The sequence below is a fragment of the Mus pahari genome, chromosome 3, assembly GCF_900095145.1.
Source record: "Mus pahari chromosome 3, PAHARI_EIJ_v1.1, whole genome shotgun sequence".
Lineage (NCBI taxonomy): Eukaryota > Metazoa > Chordata > Mammalia > Rodentia > Muridae > Mus > Mus pahari.
This window is the reverse complement of record NC_034592.1, coordinates 26,528,802-26,545,765: the sequence shown is the minus strand read 5'-3', so window position 1 is coordinate 26,545,765 and position 16,964 is coordinate 26,528,802. Positions and strand designations below refer to the sequence as shown.

Sequence of the window (16,964 nt, the reverse complement as noted above, 5' to 3'; positions counted from 1 at the left end):
TCTCTCTCTCTCTCTCTCTCTCTCTCTCTCTCTCTCTCTCTCTCTCCTACCTTTCTATAATAAAGCTCTAAAACCATACACAGTCTCTGCTCATCTCCCCTGTGTGGGAACCTCTCTTCCCTTCTGCCCTCTCTCCCATAACCCTGGGGCTACAGGGTGTGGCCCTGGGACCCCCAGGTCATGGCTGCCCCCTTGTCCACCCCCCACCCCCCGTCGAGTGGGTCAGAGGCTTGGATGCCCACCCAGGTCTGAGTGGAAAGCATCTGGCAGCCTTCGAGAGTCCGCCTGTCCAGAGCATAGGTGGAACTCTGGCCAGATGGGGGTCCTCCTCCCACCTCTTCCCAGGTCCCTTTTCAGTTCCCACAAATAACCCTGAGGGAAATATAAGCTGTCACTAAAATTCCACCAACTAGAGAAATCCTAGGGTCAGATTTTAGTATAAAATTCTACCAAATGTTCGAAGAAGAGCTAATGCCAATACCACTAAAATTTTTCCACAAAGAAGAAAAGAAAAAAAATCATTGCCCAATTCACTTTATGATACCACGGTTACACTGATACCCAAACCACATACAAACACAACAAAGAAAAAGAGTACAGACCAATTCTATGTGTGAACACAGATGCAAAAATACTCTCAATAAAATATTTGCAAGCTAAATCCAAGAACACATCAAAAGTTTATCATGATCAAATAGGTTTCATCCCAGAGATGCATGAGTAATTGAATATATGGAAATCAATAAGTGTAATCTACCATATAAACAAACTGAAACTAAAAAAATTACATGATCATCTCATTGGGTGCAGAAAATGCCTTTTAAAATAAATCCAGGGGGAGGGGAGATTGGATAGGGGGTTTCCGGAGGGCAGACCTGGAAAGGGGATAACATTTGAAATGTAAATAAAGAAAATATCCAATAAAAGAAATGAAAAGAAAAAGTAAAAAAAAAAAAAATCTAACACCCCTTCATGATAAAAGTCTGGTATAGATTAGGGATACAAGGGATATACCTAAATATAATAAAGGCAGCTTAGAGCAATCCCATAATCAACATCAAATCAAATGGAGAAAATCTCAAAGCAATTTCACTAAAATCATGAACAAGAAAAGGTTGTCTACAATTTTCATGCCTATTCAATCTATTACCTGAAGTTTTAGCTAATACTCTAAGACATCAAAAGTAGATGAAGGGAATGCAAACTGCAAAGGAAGAAGTCAGTGTAACTTTATTTGTAGATCATATGATAATATATTTAATCAACCCTAAAAATTCTAACAGGAAACTCCTACAGCTGATAAACACATTCAGCAAAGTAGATGTATACAAAATTAGTTTTTAAGAATCAGTTGACCTTCTTTATACAAATGACAAGCTGATTGAAGAAGAACCAGAGGAACAGCCTTCATAATAGTCCCAAAGAATACAAAATATCTTGAGATAACTATAACCAAAGAAGTAAAAGATTTGTATGATAAAAATGCCAAGTCTTTCAAGAAAGAAATTGAAGAAAATATCAGAAGATGGGATCCCTCCTGCTCATGGATGGGTAGGTTTATCATACCAAAATGTTCATCCTACCAAAAGCAACCTACAAATTTAATGTAATCTCTATCAAAATTCCAATGCAATTCTTCACAGATCTTGAAAAGATGGTTTCTAGCTTCATATGGAAAAACAAAAAAATTCAATAGAGCTAAAGCAGTCCTGAACAATAAAAGAACTTCTAGAGGCTTCGGCAATTTTTGTTTTAACCTGTACTAAAGCTATAGTAATTTTTAAAAGCATGAGAAGGACATAAAGTAGATACATTCAACAAAGGAATTGAATTGAAGACCTAGATTTAAATCCACATAGCCATGGATACCTGATTTTTTTTATTAAAGAAGCCAAAAATACACACTGGAAAAGAGACAATATATTTTACAAATAATGCTGGTCAAATTGGATGTCTGCATGTAGAACAATGCAAATAAATACCTGTTTATCACCCTGCAGAAAACTTAACTCTAAAATGTATCAAAGACCTCAACATAAAATTCCAGCATTGATCAATCTGATCAGTTTTTTAGGTCTACTCAAAGCTTTCTGAATTTCATCCAACACTTGCAAGCCTCTATATTCTTACCAAGATTCTGAAACATTGACTGGAAGCATAACAAATGAAGGCTGATGATGTACCATAACAGAAACTCCTTGTACAATGTCAGATACACAATTAGTCAAGTTATAGTCATAACAAGTTACATTGAATCTAAACCCATACATAGTGATGTAAAATTTCCCTATCAACAACACATGGTGGAGAAACACAGGCAAGTTCATTTCCCACTGACATCAATCTGAACCCAGTGTTCTATCTTTGTTTAGTAGCCTTGTTAGTCAGCCCAGCATCCCCTAGGGCTGCAGCAAGCTTCCAGATATGAATCTGTGGTGATCCAATGTCTGAGCACTAAAGTCCTGGAAATAGTCCTTTTTCCCACTCATTGGTGTTTGAGAACTCTCCTCTGTTCTATATATCTGATAGCTCTCCTCAAGTTGACATCAGGAATGGCTCATCAGCATCTGAATCATGAGTCTGGTCAACTGCTTTTTCAGCATGGTGAACTAAACACTCTGGAGGCCACCTGGCACTTTCAGTATCCTTTTGAAAAACACAAACATGCCATTTTCCCCATATTAATACTGGATCAGGACCATGCCATATGCCAGTAAGCAGGTCCTTCTGTTTCACCTGGGCATAAGTATGCCGAGTCTAGGATGCCTTAGACGCTTAGCAGCAGAGTCTCCTTTGGCATCCATGGTTAACAATTTAAAGGGTGCATGATCTAAACTATTTTGTGGTGAAGGCATATACACCCCCCTTTTTATTTCTTGTAACTGACTTTTTTAGAGCTCCATAGGCTTATTCCACAACTACCTGTCCTTGCGGATTATATAGAATACCTGTTTTATGAGTAATAGACAACTGGGCACAGAAACACTGGAGAGCTTGACTTATATATCCAGACCCATTGTCGGTCTTGATCATGTTAGGTTATCCTACCATGGCAAAGCATTTTAAGCAATGAGAGATAACATGCTTAGCACCCTTCCCTGTTTGGGCAGTGCCCATAACGCAACATGAAAAGGTATCTATGGAAACATGCACATATATTAATCTACCAAATTTATGTATGTTTGTAACATCTATTTGCCATAACTGATTGGGAAGTAGATCTCTAAGATTAACCCCATAATGAGGTACTGAATAATGTTCAGTACAAGAGTCACATTGGCGAACGATTTGTTGTGTAGCTTCTCTAGATATAGGAAATTGTTTCCTTAAGCTTTGATTATTCTGATGATGCAAAGCATGCAATTGTTGTGGGAGGTCAATTTGTGAGAGACCAATTATTTGAATGGCTTTATATGAAATAGCATCACCTTCTGATAGAGGTCCTGGGAGTCCTGAATGAGCATGTATATGTCCTACATAACATGCTTGAATGTGTGCTTGGAGACATCTTTGTATTTGAGAAAAAAAGATCTTGAACCTGGCTGTTAGCAGTATCAATGTTAGCCACTGTTTCTAAAACTTGTAAAGCTCTAGCAACATAGTGACTATCAGTACACAAATTAAAAGAACAAGCATCCATCTTTTAAAATATAGCTGCAATAGCTCTGAGCTCTACAAATTGAGCTGAAGCTGAGAGAGTAAAAAATTTATATGCTTAACCTTGAATCACATAAGCTGCAGTACTGTTAGAGGATCCATCTGTAAAACTTACTTGAGCTCCAGGTAAAGAAGTCTGCCTCATTATTTTAGGGAGTACTAATACATGCATATTCACAAACTGCAACAGTTCACCTTTAGGATAATGATTATCTATAACTCCAGGATAATATGCAAAAGCAATGGACCAGGTATCCATATTTTGAAATAACCGATCAACTACCTGTTTTGTGAAAGGCACTCCAACCACTGAAGGCTCTACCCCAAAATACTTTCTTGATTCCTCTCAGGCCATCTGTACAAACAACAACAGCTCATGATAATCTAGCAATAGCCTAGCAGAAAAAAACAGGTAGGTGTAACCACAGCAAAGGACCACATGCCATATTTCTGCAGTAGGTGCATGGGCAGTAGCAAGAACATAAACACCCCATCCTTGTGCATAGTTAATATATTGCACATATTGTTGCTCAGTAGTTTGCTCCACCTTGTGTAGATCCTGTTTACCAAAAGCTGTTAATTCTCTTTTAGATGTAGGATCTGGAACACCTTTCAAAATATGAAAGAGAGGCATTAACTCTCCTGTATAAAATTTCAAGTGAGCTTTAATTGAATTTCTGTCTCCCAATAATTTTTGAAATTTTTTTAAACTTTTTTTTCAATCCATCTTTCCAGATTTGAACATTTTGAGGTACTATAACCTTGGGATATAATTTGTGTCCCAAATAAGAGTAAGGTGGCTCAGTCTGTCCCTTTTCTGGTATGATTATTAAATATTGTTCTTTCAAGGCCTTCTGTAAATTGCATAAGCTGCTAATAGCAGTCCTTCTTGTTTATGGGCTACTAAATTTTAATCCATATAATGAATTATATGGAATTCAGGATGTGCTTGTTTGACTTTAGTAACACCTTGAGCCACAAATTTTGGCATAGAGTGGGGCTATTTTCCATGCCTTGGGGTAAAACCTTCCAATGAAATCTTTTCATAGGCTCTTGAAAATTCATGGAACTAAAAGCAAAATTTTTTACAATCCTTTGGAGCAAGAGGTATAGTGTAAAAACAATCCTTCAAATCCAGGATAATCTTAAAGTATCTTTGGGTATGGCAGAAGGGGTTAAGTAGCCCTGGCTGTGGTGCTCTGATTAATTCCACAGTTTCATGAACTCTGGAGATCTAGCAACAACCTCCAATTTCCCGGTTTCTTTCCAGCCACAAAACAGGTAAATTCCAAGGAGAATCAAAGGGTTCTATGTGTCTGCTATACTGTTCCTGTACTAACTGCTCTGTGGTTCTTTTTTCCTTTGTAAGAGACCACTGACCCACACTGTTTCCTCAATCTTCCAAGGCTGGCCAGTAGCCTCTATCAAAAACACCCTAATCCAGCTCTATGTGAGTAGGTGTTACCAATTCCTAGACTCCCTGCCCCTTAATTCCCAAGCCTTGGTTTGTCAAAAATCCTTGATCAAACGTCTGTCTTATAATTTCTTTCTTAGGATTGTAAAGTTAACCCTCATTTTTCTCATCACATCCTATCCCCACAAATTAACTTGTAAGCCTAATACAATATATGGTTGGAATATAGCTTCATGTCCCTCCTCCTCTTTTCAGATTAAAATATCATTACTCTGTTCTGGACATTAACTTTGACCAATTCCTTGTAATTGTGTAACTGTGGGCTGTTTTAGCCAAGCCTGAGGCCATTGATCTGCCATGAGCATTGAAACATCAGCCCCTGGGTCCAGTAGTCCTGAAAGTCTTTTCCATTATTTCTTAACATAAGCTCTGGTCTCTGAGGCCCGATGGCTTATACCCAATAAGCATCTGAGAACCCAAAACCTACATTTCCTTTTCGATCCTTTTTTTGCTATATTCTTAGTTTGAACTTGAGGAAGTAATAATAGCTGTGCCAAATGCTGTCCTGACTGTATAACTTCCATGAACCAACAAGTAGAAGCAAAAAACTAGCAGGTGATCTTCATGAGATGGGTATGCCTTGGATTAAAATCTATGATGAAGGGCTAGAGAGATGGCTGAGCAGTTAAGAGCATTGACTGATCTTCCCTCTGGTCCTGAGTTCAATTCCCAGCAACCACATGGTGGCTCATAACCATCTGTGATGGGATCTGATGCCTTCTTCTGGTGTCTCTAAAGACACCTACAGTGTACTCATGATAAATAAATAAATAAATAAATAAATAAAATCCTCTTTAAAAATCTATGATGGATTTGCTCCAGGTGGCAAGGAAAGATTCCTGCTATTAATATGCTTTTCATATATATATATATATATATATATATATATATATATATATATATATATATATTATAGTGATAATATTATCACTAAATATTGTCTCACCCTTTTGAGCAGATTTCTGCAGACCTACAAAAGATATACTATCTTCTAGTGATGATCTATAGACAAATAGATAGTAATTCATTAGAATTCCTGATTTTATTAAAGTAATTTTAGGAAGAAAGTTTCTAGAGATGGTCTTAGTTGCTAGAAAAATGTAATAAAGTTAGAATCAAGAATAGAATGTACCCACTCCTCAAAATAGTAAGTAAAGGCTGCATAATAAGAAATGCAATGAGCTTTCATAATCACACTAAAAAGAGAAATAAATTTGGGACAATTTTGTGTTCAAGGAAAAACATTTAGGTCCAAGGATTAAATCACAGGTGTGCACTATGATAAGGCAAGGCCATGTTAAAACACGTAAAAAGTTGCTTTGAACTTTTAAGAAGTATAATATAATGAAACACTGCTTTGAACTCAATATCAACATCCTTCTGTAACTCCCATTTTATGTAACGTTTTATCTCTGAGGTAATTTTCTAAAGAACTTTTTGTCTAAGAAGGTATAAAAAGACCAGAGGGGGGAAAAAGTTGTTGGTTGAGTGGTTTGGCTTGGGAAGCTTGCCCCATCCACCTATCCATCCATCTAAAATGTATATGTCTATTTGTCTATGTTTATGTATAGCTATATGTGTATGTATATAAGCACGCACGAACACTTGTGGAGTTGATTGTGACAGATGATTGAGCCTGGCCAGAGTGTGGGTATATGAATGTTTGAATATATGTATCTGTACATATTTGCCTCTATACAGAATCTTAATTCTTTTCCTTTTCTCCCTCTCTGGTCACAAAGAGTTAACCAGCTTACCCAGAGAGGTGTCTGACTGATTCTCCAGAGAAAGAAGCACCAGCAATAAATTCTTTTACTTAATTCCCTGCTGCTAAACAATATGTGTTAATTGCCAGATATTAGAGCTTATTAAAGCAAAGTAATAAAGAATTACATTTTTTACCACTTAATGAAGCACAGCATAAGTAATAGTTAAGTTTGTAGTGCATAATGAAACACAGAACAGTAAGAAAGAGTTAAGTTTTAAGTTTTCCTGGCACTTATTTTAGCATAAAGAGTTAAATGAAGCACAGAGTTGTAATGTTTACTGAAACAGAACTAAAGAGAAAAGAAGCCAGCATATTTTAATCACAGAATAAGCAAGAAGTTCTTAGACTCTTTTAGAAGTTATCAGCAAACATTCAGCATCGGTAGAGAGCTAGAAGGCCATCAGTCTTTAAAATAGTGTCCAATGCTGAGTCCTACTTCAAGCCCATTCCAGGCTGAGCAGGCTCCTGGCAAATAACCAAAATCCAATTAGGGGGATGCGTCATAATTTTGGTCTCTACAGTATAATCATTATCAATGACACCTGGCTCCACCTTAATACCATTCATGGTAACACTACTCCCAAAGAGCAGACCTGTGGTACCTGGTGGTAAAGGACCATACGCTCCTGTAGGTAGGACCTCCATACCCATTTCAGGTGTTAATACTGTATAGGTGGAGGAACTGAGGTCCATTCCTGCACTGCCTGGGGTTGTGTGGAAGAGGTCCAGAATGGATTTCCTTGCTGGGGAACAAAGTTCTGTAGTACCCTATTACATTGCTGCTACAGGGCCTTGGGCTAGCCTCTCCTCCCGTTTCCCTGAGGAAGAGGATTTCCCATAACATTTCTCTTGGACCTGCACTCATTAGCCCAATGTCTTCCTTTCTTACACTTGTACTATAATCTTGACTATCATCCATCCTGGAAAAAAACTTCTGAGGGCTAGTCACATTTTTATTGGGACATTGCCTGATCTGATGTCCTATTTGTCTACACCCATAGCAACTTCCTGGAAAACCAGTTACTTTACTTTTATTTGGTATTCTTTGCTGAAACAATAGCTCCTTTACTGTCTTGCCTTGCAGAGCAGCTGTCATAGCAACACCCTGGGTGTACGAAAGACCTATGTCAGAACGCAATCTGATATAGTCTGACAAATTTCCCTTTTTCCTAAAAGGTCATAATACTGTCTGACATGTAGTATTAGCATTCTCATGGATGAACTGCCTTACCAGCAACAGACCCGCCTCAGAACCCCCTGTAAGTCTGCTTGCTGTCTACAACAAGCTAGCCTCAATATCTTGGAACAACTCATCTGGTCCCTGCCTAATTTTTGATAAATCCTCAGTCTGCCTCCCTGTAGAAGGTAGCTTATATCAGGCTTTCTTAGCTGCAGCATTATCCTATGCATAAACAACTGGATCAAACTGTTGAACAGCCTCATGATATTGTCCCTCTCCTGCTAACATTTCCAACGTTAATAGGTACTTGTTTTGTTCAAGAGATCTCATCAGTGTTTTGACACTGCACAGCAAATTCTGATTTCCATAATAAAAAAATTTCCTCCTGACCAGTGCACCCTTGCCAATTGTTTGCAGTTCCCGGGAGGGAGGGCCTCCGTGGACAATGATTCAAGCATAGCCTTAGTAAATGGAGCTGTGGACTCATACTGTACACAGCAGTTTTTAATTCCTTTAACTTTTTAAACAGAGGAGGTTGATAAACTCTAACTCTATTACCCTGAGAATCAGCCTGTTCTATAACTAGAAATGTAAAATGAAATCCCTGAACATCATCTCCTCTCCGAGTAGCTTCTTTCAAGGTCACTTGTAAGGGAGATAAAAGCCTCTACAAAGGTTGTCTCCCAGACAACTTTCCCACCCCTGCTACAGCTGGTGGCTCCACCTCCACCTCTGGAAAGGCTCCAGTCCACTAAGACACGTGGGGTTTGACTAGCTCTCAGCTTTCACGTAGGTGCTTCCAAGTTCTCCTCTTGAGATTGTCAAGATATTTGCATTTGCACAAACATCGAAGGTTTGCAGGTTTGCAGCTGTTTTATCTTCTCTGAAACCAACTTGTCTGTGTACGTAGGCTCGACTGCAAGAGCAGACGACTTAGTTTCATTTTCTCATTCCTTTGTCAAAGTGTCCCCGGAAGTGTTCAGGGGTTGCCTCCCTGAAACCCACTTCTCTCTCTTATGTCTAGGATCTAAGCTATCTCTAATCAAGGTCCAGAGACTAAAAGTACCTACAGGCACTTTACCTGGTCTGTGCACATCATAATAGTTTTGAAGCCTTTCCCCAACTTTTTTCAAAGTTACTAAATTTACTGTACCTTCCTCAAGAAAGCAAGGACAAACCTTCTCTACAAAATCTAAGACGTTATACAATGATGTTGCCCTACTTTAGTCTGGAGGGTATGAAGCAAATTTTTAAGCATAGGTACAAAAAGTGAAGGAATGAAAGTAGCAGAATAAACTCCATTTTGTTTTTCAGACCCCATTTTAAGTTAACTTGTCCTCAGAGTGACTTACCCCTACACTTGAGCTTTGGGGAAACCATGAGATATTCTTGGCAGTTGCAAAATAGACATAACAGCTGTGGCCAGCTGATAACAACAGCGTGGTCTAAGAATACATGAGTTGTTCCCAGGTCAAAATGCTACATTTAGATGTGTGGTCCCTCCTTACAGTTTGGCCAGATGCTGTGAACCAATCAGCTTAAAGGCCAACATTCTTTTACCCTCTTACCCAATCGTGTAACGCCAAGGCTCAGAAATCCCCACTTGCAGGTTTTGGTTTTGGTTTTGTTTGTTTGTTTGTTTTTCCTTAATAAACCCCATCTCCTTAGATCTTGGGGCTACTCTCCTACCCTGTTGCATCAGCAAAGTTTGTGGCCCAGGCTTGAGCCTGAATAAAGATTCTCATGTGTTTGCATCAGAGTTGTGGTCTCTGGTGGTTTCTTTGGGGGTCTCGTGATCTGGGCATAACAAAAGCATACAGCCGATTCCATTTTCCATTTTTGACTCTTTTTTTTTTCTTTTTCTAGTATCTTACTTTTTTCTGAGCTCTCTTACATTTTCCATGGTACCTTACCTTTTCTGAGCTCTCTTATTTATCTTTCCCCGTGTCTTTATTCCTGAGAGACATTTGCCGCACCATTTCCTTTACCACTACTTGTTCTCTGCACTCTCAGAGGTTACCTGCATGAGCAACACACTGCACTGGCTTGCAGGTGCAAAGCAGATCTCCCAGGTATGCAGAAATATAAACCCCATCTCCTTAGATCTCTGGGCTACTCTCCTATCCTATTGCATCAGGAAGGTCTGTGACCCAGACTTGATTTTTATAGATGGACTGGGAGTAGGGGGAGATCAGGAACAGGAGCAGGAGGATCAGATGAGGAAAGTGAGGGGAGATTGGGTTGCGGGAGGAAATGTGGGGAGAAACCCTTGATACAACCTTTGCTGCCTGCAAATATGCTAAGGCAATGGTGACAATAAGCTTTGGGAATAACCTGTCAATGTTTGGTTTGAGTTAAGGCCCACTCCATAAGATGGAACCTATATCTGACACTGCTAAAGTGACCAAAAACCTGAGACTTGATAGTTCAGAGACATAGGGTGAAACCAAATCCTATGGTCTTTAAAAAATTTACTCCTAATGATATCCCGTTTTACTCCTAGATAATGACTTATTCAGCCATCATCTGAGATGCTTCCTCCTATAGCAAACGGGAGCAAATGGAGGCCCACAACCAGACATTACACAGAGAGGGAAAGACCTTGGTACACTCAGTTATAAATCTCCATCAAATCCCACCCCTCAGAGCTCAGGGAACCTTGCAGAAGAGAGGTCTAAAAGAGTGTAAGATCCAGAGGTGATGGAGCACACTAGGCAAACAAAGCCATCTAAAACAACTAAGTAAAGGTCATGTGAACTGATAGACTGAAGCAGCATACACAGGGCTGGCTCAATTCTGCACCAGGTCCTCTGCATATATTTTAGCTTTCAGTTTAGTATTTCTATGGGGCTCTTGAGTATGTGAACAAATGTGTTTCTGATTCTTGTACCTATTCTTGGGACTCTTTTTATTCTGTTGGGTTGCCTTGTCCAACTTCAATGTGATGGGTATTTTTTTTATTTTAATATATTTTCTTTTGTTACCTCTTAGAAGAACTTAGAAGTACTTTCCAATGAGATAGAGAAAAGGAGTGGATCCAGATGGGAGGGGAGGTGGGGAGAAGCTTGGAGGAGTAGAGGGAGGAGAAATATTTATTTGAGATCTGTATCAGAATATAATGGATGGGAAAAGAATCTGTCTTTAATAAAGGGGGGAAACTTAAAATTAGCCACAACTTTTACTGCTCAGTATAAATGATATAAATTGAACCAATTATTCTTAATACACATATTGCCCTTTAGAATTATCAAGGGGATTGTCTTCCCATACAACCTGTTGCCATTGCTTTTAGAAACCATACAAAATAGCTCAGTCTTGTAGTGGATTCACACAGTTTTCCATCTAGGATTGGCCCAGAATAATTTGTGTAACATTTAAAATAGAAATGTACGGTGGTTTCAATAAAACCAAGGTCCATAGAGAATGGCACTATTAGAAAGTGTGGTCCTGTTGGAGGAAGTGTAGATGTATTGGAGGATGTCTGTCACTAGATCTTTAAGGTCTCAGAAGCTTAAGCCTGATCAGTGTGTCCCTGACACTTTCTGCTACCCAAGGATCGAGTTGTAAAACTCTCATCTCCTTCTTCAGCACTGTCATAGGGTTTTACTGCTGTGAGCAGACACCATGACCAAGGCAACTCTTATTAGGACAACATTTCATTGGGGCTGGCTTACAGTTTCCAAGGTTCAGTCCACTATCATCAAGGCAGGAACACGGCAGCATCCAGGCAGGCATGGTACAGGAGGAGCTAAGAAGTCTACATCTTCATCTGAAGGCTGCTAGCAGAATACTAGCTTCCAGGTAGCTAGGGTGAGGGTCCTAAAGCCCACACCAACAGTGATATACCTACTGCAACAGGGTCACACCTTCTAATAGTGTCACTCCTTGGGCCACGCATATACAAACCATAGCAAGCACCATGCCTGCCTGTATGTTGCCCTCATTCCTGCCATGATGATAACGGACTGAACCTCTAAAACTGTAAGCCAAGCCCAATTAAATGTTTTCCTTTATAAAAGTTGCCATGGTTATGGTGTCTCTTCACAGCCATAAAAACCCTAACTAAGGTGATATTTCCCTGGAATCCATCCTAAGTTAGGCTGAACCAACTAAATACAAAAATAAGTAGTGACTTTGACTCAACCTGAGTTAAGAATTGGGGCCTAATCTTTATACACTGGTAGCAGAAAGTCTATTAACTTCCCTTTCCCTAGCCCACAGTTAATATAAAGGGAGTAATATTCCACCTGATAAGTAGGTTTGGAGCATTGTTATTGCTATTGATTGTGTGCTTCCCCGCATCTGTGATTTTCATATTCATACTCTGGAATCTGTAATTGCGATCAAAGTTACTGGTGGCTGAAAGTTTACTGTACTCAATTTCAGGGTGCAGCTGTTTGCACAGAAAGGTGCCATTGTGCTAGATTAAAGTTTCAGAACTTGGTAGAGTGGGGTTGTTATCTCTCATGTATGAATGCATTTCTGTAACAGACATGCATCAACTTTTACATAAGTACCCTTGTGTGGCTCATTAAAAAAACACAGGAAAGATTGTAAGTCCAAATCATGTCTTCCATTTTGCTCTTCGGTATTTCCTGACCACTTAGAAAAAGTTCACAAGCCTTTGAAGAAACAGCAGCAGGCCGGTGTTGTTTTCAAGGTTTACAAATTAAGTGCTTGACTTTTAATGTATTCTCTCTATCTACTGTTTTGATTTTCAGATTTTGACTCAATATTTGAAGATGTGCCTTTTATTGGGTGATGTTAATTCTCGAATGTAGTAATGTTGTTTCACAATTGTAATGTTACATGATCATGGGTGTGACATTCTCTAACAAATTATGGGATAAGAAAGTCATTTTCATGGAAATCATGGCTCTGATTGCACAGTCCCCTTGCTAAAGCAAAGGGCACTCTTTTAAGGCTACGTCAGAACTGGTCTTTGTATTTTCTCTAAGTGATGGATGTAATGGTGTCCATTTAGAGGCAGGGTACCACATGTCACAGGCAGCCCTACGTGTGTGCCATGAGAAGGTTCAAAGACTAACAAAGTCTACAGGAACTCAAAATTTCATTTTTGTAATGGTAACCCCCAAGATTTTCTCCAAGAAATAAAATATTTTGTATTTTATAACTTAAAAGCAGCTAGTAGTGCATTTCTGAGCTACAGCAGGGGACCAAAACATTTTTCTAAAGAGAAGAAATATATAAAGAGAGAGAGAGAAAAAAAAAAGAATTGGGACCTAAATTTTTTTTTTTTGGTTTCCTAGTATTTGAGGACATGGACTGAAAATACAGTAAAAATACAGTGAGTGTGAATAAACCACAAATCTAACTTCTTTAAAGAAGAACCAAACTCATGAGTGAAAATTAATTTCCCAAAAATTACTACTCAATATTACAATTCATACCATATATATCTTTACCTTTTTATCAATAGAGATTTCCTCTGGGTCACAAATAACAGTTATTTAGAATTTATAAAAACTTTTTTAATTTTAATTTACACTTGATCCTAAAACACATTATCAAATAATTTCTGTTCCTATGTGTGCATGTGCGTATGTGCATGTGTCTGGCCTGTGTTGGCTCATGCCATGTACTGTTCCCCAGAATGGCTACCCTTTGAATTTTAAGCTAACTTTTTGTTACAGATGTTATAGATTTATAACCATGCCCAGTAACTTATAAGCCAATAATCTATACCCAAGATGTGCAGAACATAGTCAACCTATACATTAAAGACCAGTCAGAAATAAAGATGTAATGGTCACATACACTTATACATTTAGAATAGACAAGCACATTTTTTCTTCCTTTTTCTAGGCACAATTTTGAGGAAGGAGTACCTTGCCACTTACTGAATCCAGTTCTCACAGGCATAGAGATTTTGTAGCAGGACTAGCCATCAGCTTCCTTACCAGAGAATCTGCATGTTGGGGCTCTTAGATGAGAGTCCTGACCAAGAACAAGTCTTAAAGAGTGGGTTGTACTCTAGCCCTTTAGCCAAGAGAAGAATGGGAGCATCCTCTGTTCTTCCAATGCAAGAGCATTACTATGCCAAGCTACCTTCACCTGAGTTACCAAAAGGTACCAGAAACAAGAACAAAGAACTGTGCAGGTATACTAAACTTACCTCCTCACTGCAACCCTATAGGTGGAACAACAATATGAACTAACCAGTACCCCCTAGCTGCATATGTAGGAGAAGATGGCCTAATCGGCCATCATTGGGAAAAGAGGCCCCTTGGTCTTGTAAACTTTATATGACCCAGCACAGGGGAAGGCCAGGGCCAAGTAGTGGGAGTGGGTGGGTAGGGGAGCAGGGGCGGGNATAGGGAACTTTCGGGATAGCATTTGAAATGTAAATAAAGTAAATAATAAAAAGTAGGAAAAAATTATATAGTCAAAAAGGTAAATTTACCACCATAACAATATGTTTGCAATAAATAAGTAAAAATTAATTAAAAAGTTATTATCAATGAAAAAAAGTCATATAGTCATGAATAAAAAACAAAAAACCTTTTAATTTACATTTATTTGTTTATTTGTGTGTATATAAGTATGTAGAAGTATACACCTGTTATGACACATGTGTGCATATCAGAGGATAAATTTTAGGAATTAATTCTTTCCCTGCACCAGGTGGATTCCAAGGATTGACCTCAGGTTGTGAGCCTTCACACAGAGCACCTTTACCTGCTGAGCTATCTCATCAGCTCTGTTAAATGACAATAGAAATATGCCACAACCTAGAAGATGGAGATATATCAAAATTTTAATATGTTATTAATAATGGCAAAACCAGGTTTTACAGAAATGTGATATTGGACTATCCTATTGAATTCCTTTAAAAAAAAATAGCAATTGAGACACTATTTTTACTGTAGTTTGCACACGTCTGTAAATCCACAAATCATGTATCATTAAAAAGGTAAAAGTAAATGCAAAAAAAAAAAAAGCACTGGATGCTCTTTCAAAAGACCTGGGTTTGATTCTCAGCACTCAGAACTATCTGCAATTGAAATGGAATGCACCACCTTTCTCAGACACCAGGCCTGCATGTGGTGCACAGACAGGCATGCAATCAAAACAGAAATACACATAAAACTTAAGTTTTAACAAAAAGACTACATTTTTAATCCCCCAAATCCCCTCTTGACCTTTGCAGAAACAAAGAACCTCAGATGTGTTCTGTCACAAAATCTTGACCTGGATGAATGTTGCAATGTGCCCTTCCAGGACTCACTTTTCCCACCCAGCACAACTCTGTCATTCATCCAAGTATGTTTATCGATAGCTTTATCTTCATTCCTTGCTGTGTAATATGAAGCAAGGATACATACTGAAGAACATCTGATACCCATTCAAGGACATCTGGGTTGTTTTCCAGATTGAAGCCACGATGTTTTATTGCTGTTGTTTGTTTTGTTTTTGAGAAGGGGGTCTCAGAAAGCCTAGTATGTGTGTTTTAAGCTGTTGTTACAGGTTAGTGTTAGTGTTTGTGTGTGTGTCTATGGTGTGTGTGTGTGTGTGTGTGTGTTTGTGTGTGTGTGTGTGTGTGTGTGTGTGTGTGTGTGAATATACACATACACATATACATCAGTGGCCTCAGGTAGCAGAGTTTAGCCTTGAACACATGATCCTCTTCCCTCCACATTCTACATGTCAGAGTTAAAGGCATATCCCTGGTTTAGACTCTGCTTTTTATTCTCTGACAGGTTTAGAAGTCTAAGACACAGAAGCAAGTGTAGAGTAGTTCTCTCCAGTGGGGTTTTACATGGTGAGTGTGCTCTGTGGCTGTGCTGACCATCTTATATGCACACATGACTTCAGGACTCTTAAAGTTTGTTTATTGGAACCTCAGAACACATTTCCTATTTATTTCACATTTTTATGTTGATTTACTGTGGTCTTGCTTTGCAGTCTAGGCTGACCTTGAACTCATGATCAACCTGATTGAGATTGCAGACAGGATCCACCATGCCTGTGTGTTTTTGCTTCTGTATTCTTCAACAGCCATATATGGTAATAGTTGCACACTATAAAGCCCAGATACATATCATCAAACTAAAATGGAAGGTGCTTAATAATATTTCTAAAATATGGTCAAACAATCATCTCTTCTTGAATCTAAACCTTGAATCCCTCTCTACTTCTGTCACTCAGTGTTCTATGGAACATAATTCAGATGCCTTTTTCACATCCCTCTAGTATTAGTACAAAATACTTCAGTGATTATAATTTGCCAGGCACAGTGATACAATTTTATATAGACCAACTGATAGAACCCCATAACTATAATTTCCCCACATTTTACCAAGGAGGAAACTAAAATTAAAAGTTAGTGGATATTTCAGGGTTACACAGTCAAAAAATCTTCAAAGGCAAGGATGGGATCTTGGCTAAAGCTGTGTTCTTAAATTCTTTTTGTATTGTTCTACTTGACCTAAACAGTCTCACTGTGCAGTCCTAGAATTCCCAGAATTCACTTGAAATGTACATTGGCTGATGAGCAACTTTTACCCTAGATGAGTTATAAGTTAGGTGACATGATACCAAGTGAAGCAAAGGAGGTCTCATCTACCTTGTACAGTACTGATGTGGCTTCTCTCCAGAGTGTACCGATATGTGCCACAACTACCAGAAACATTTCCCATTGATATTTCATCTGTCCCCACCAATTCTGTCCCAATATTGTTCTCCTGGGAGTGAGAGGCATTTTAATTTATTTAATTATTTATTTAAAGAAATGATCAGTCTAGGTACCACTGGCTGTCCTGGAACTTGTTATGTAGACCATGCATGCCTCAAATTCACAGATATCTGCCTGTCTCTGACTTCCAAGTTCATGCTTGAATAAAATTTATTATTACTACATTATT

The 16,964-nt window shown here is 38.6% G+C and overlaps 1 pseudogene; it reads right to left on the bottom strand.

Annotated features, from left to right (window-relative positions):
- The window catches only part of LOC110317858, an 87,033-nt pseudogene that overhangs the window by 58,894 nt on the left and 11,175 nt on the right, over positions 1-16,964 (bottom strand).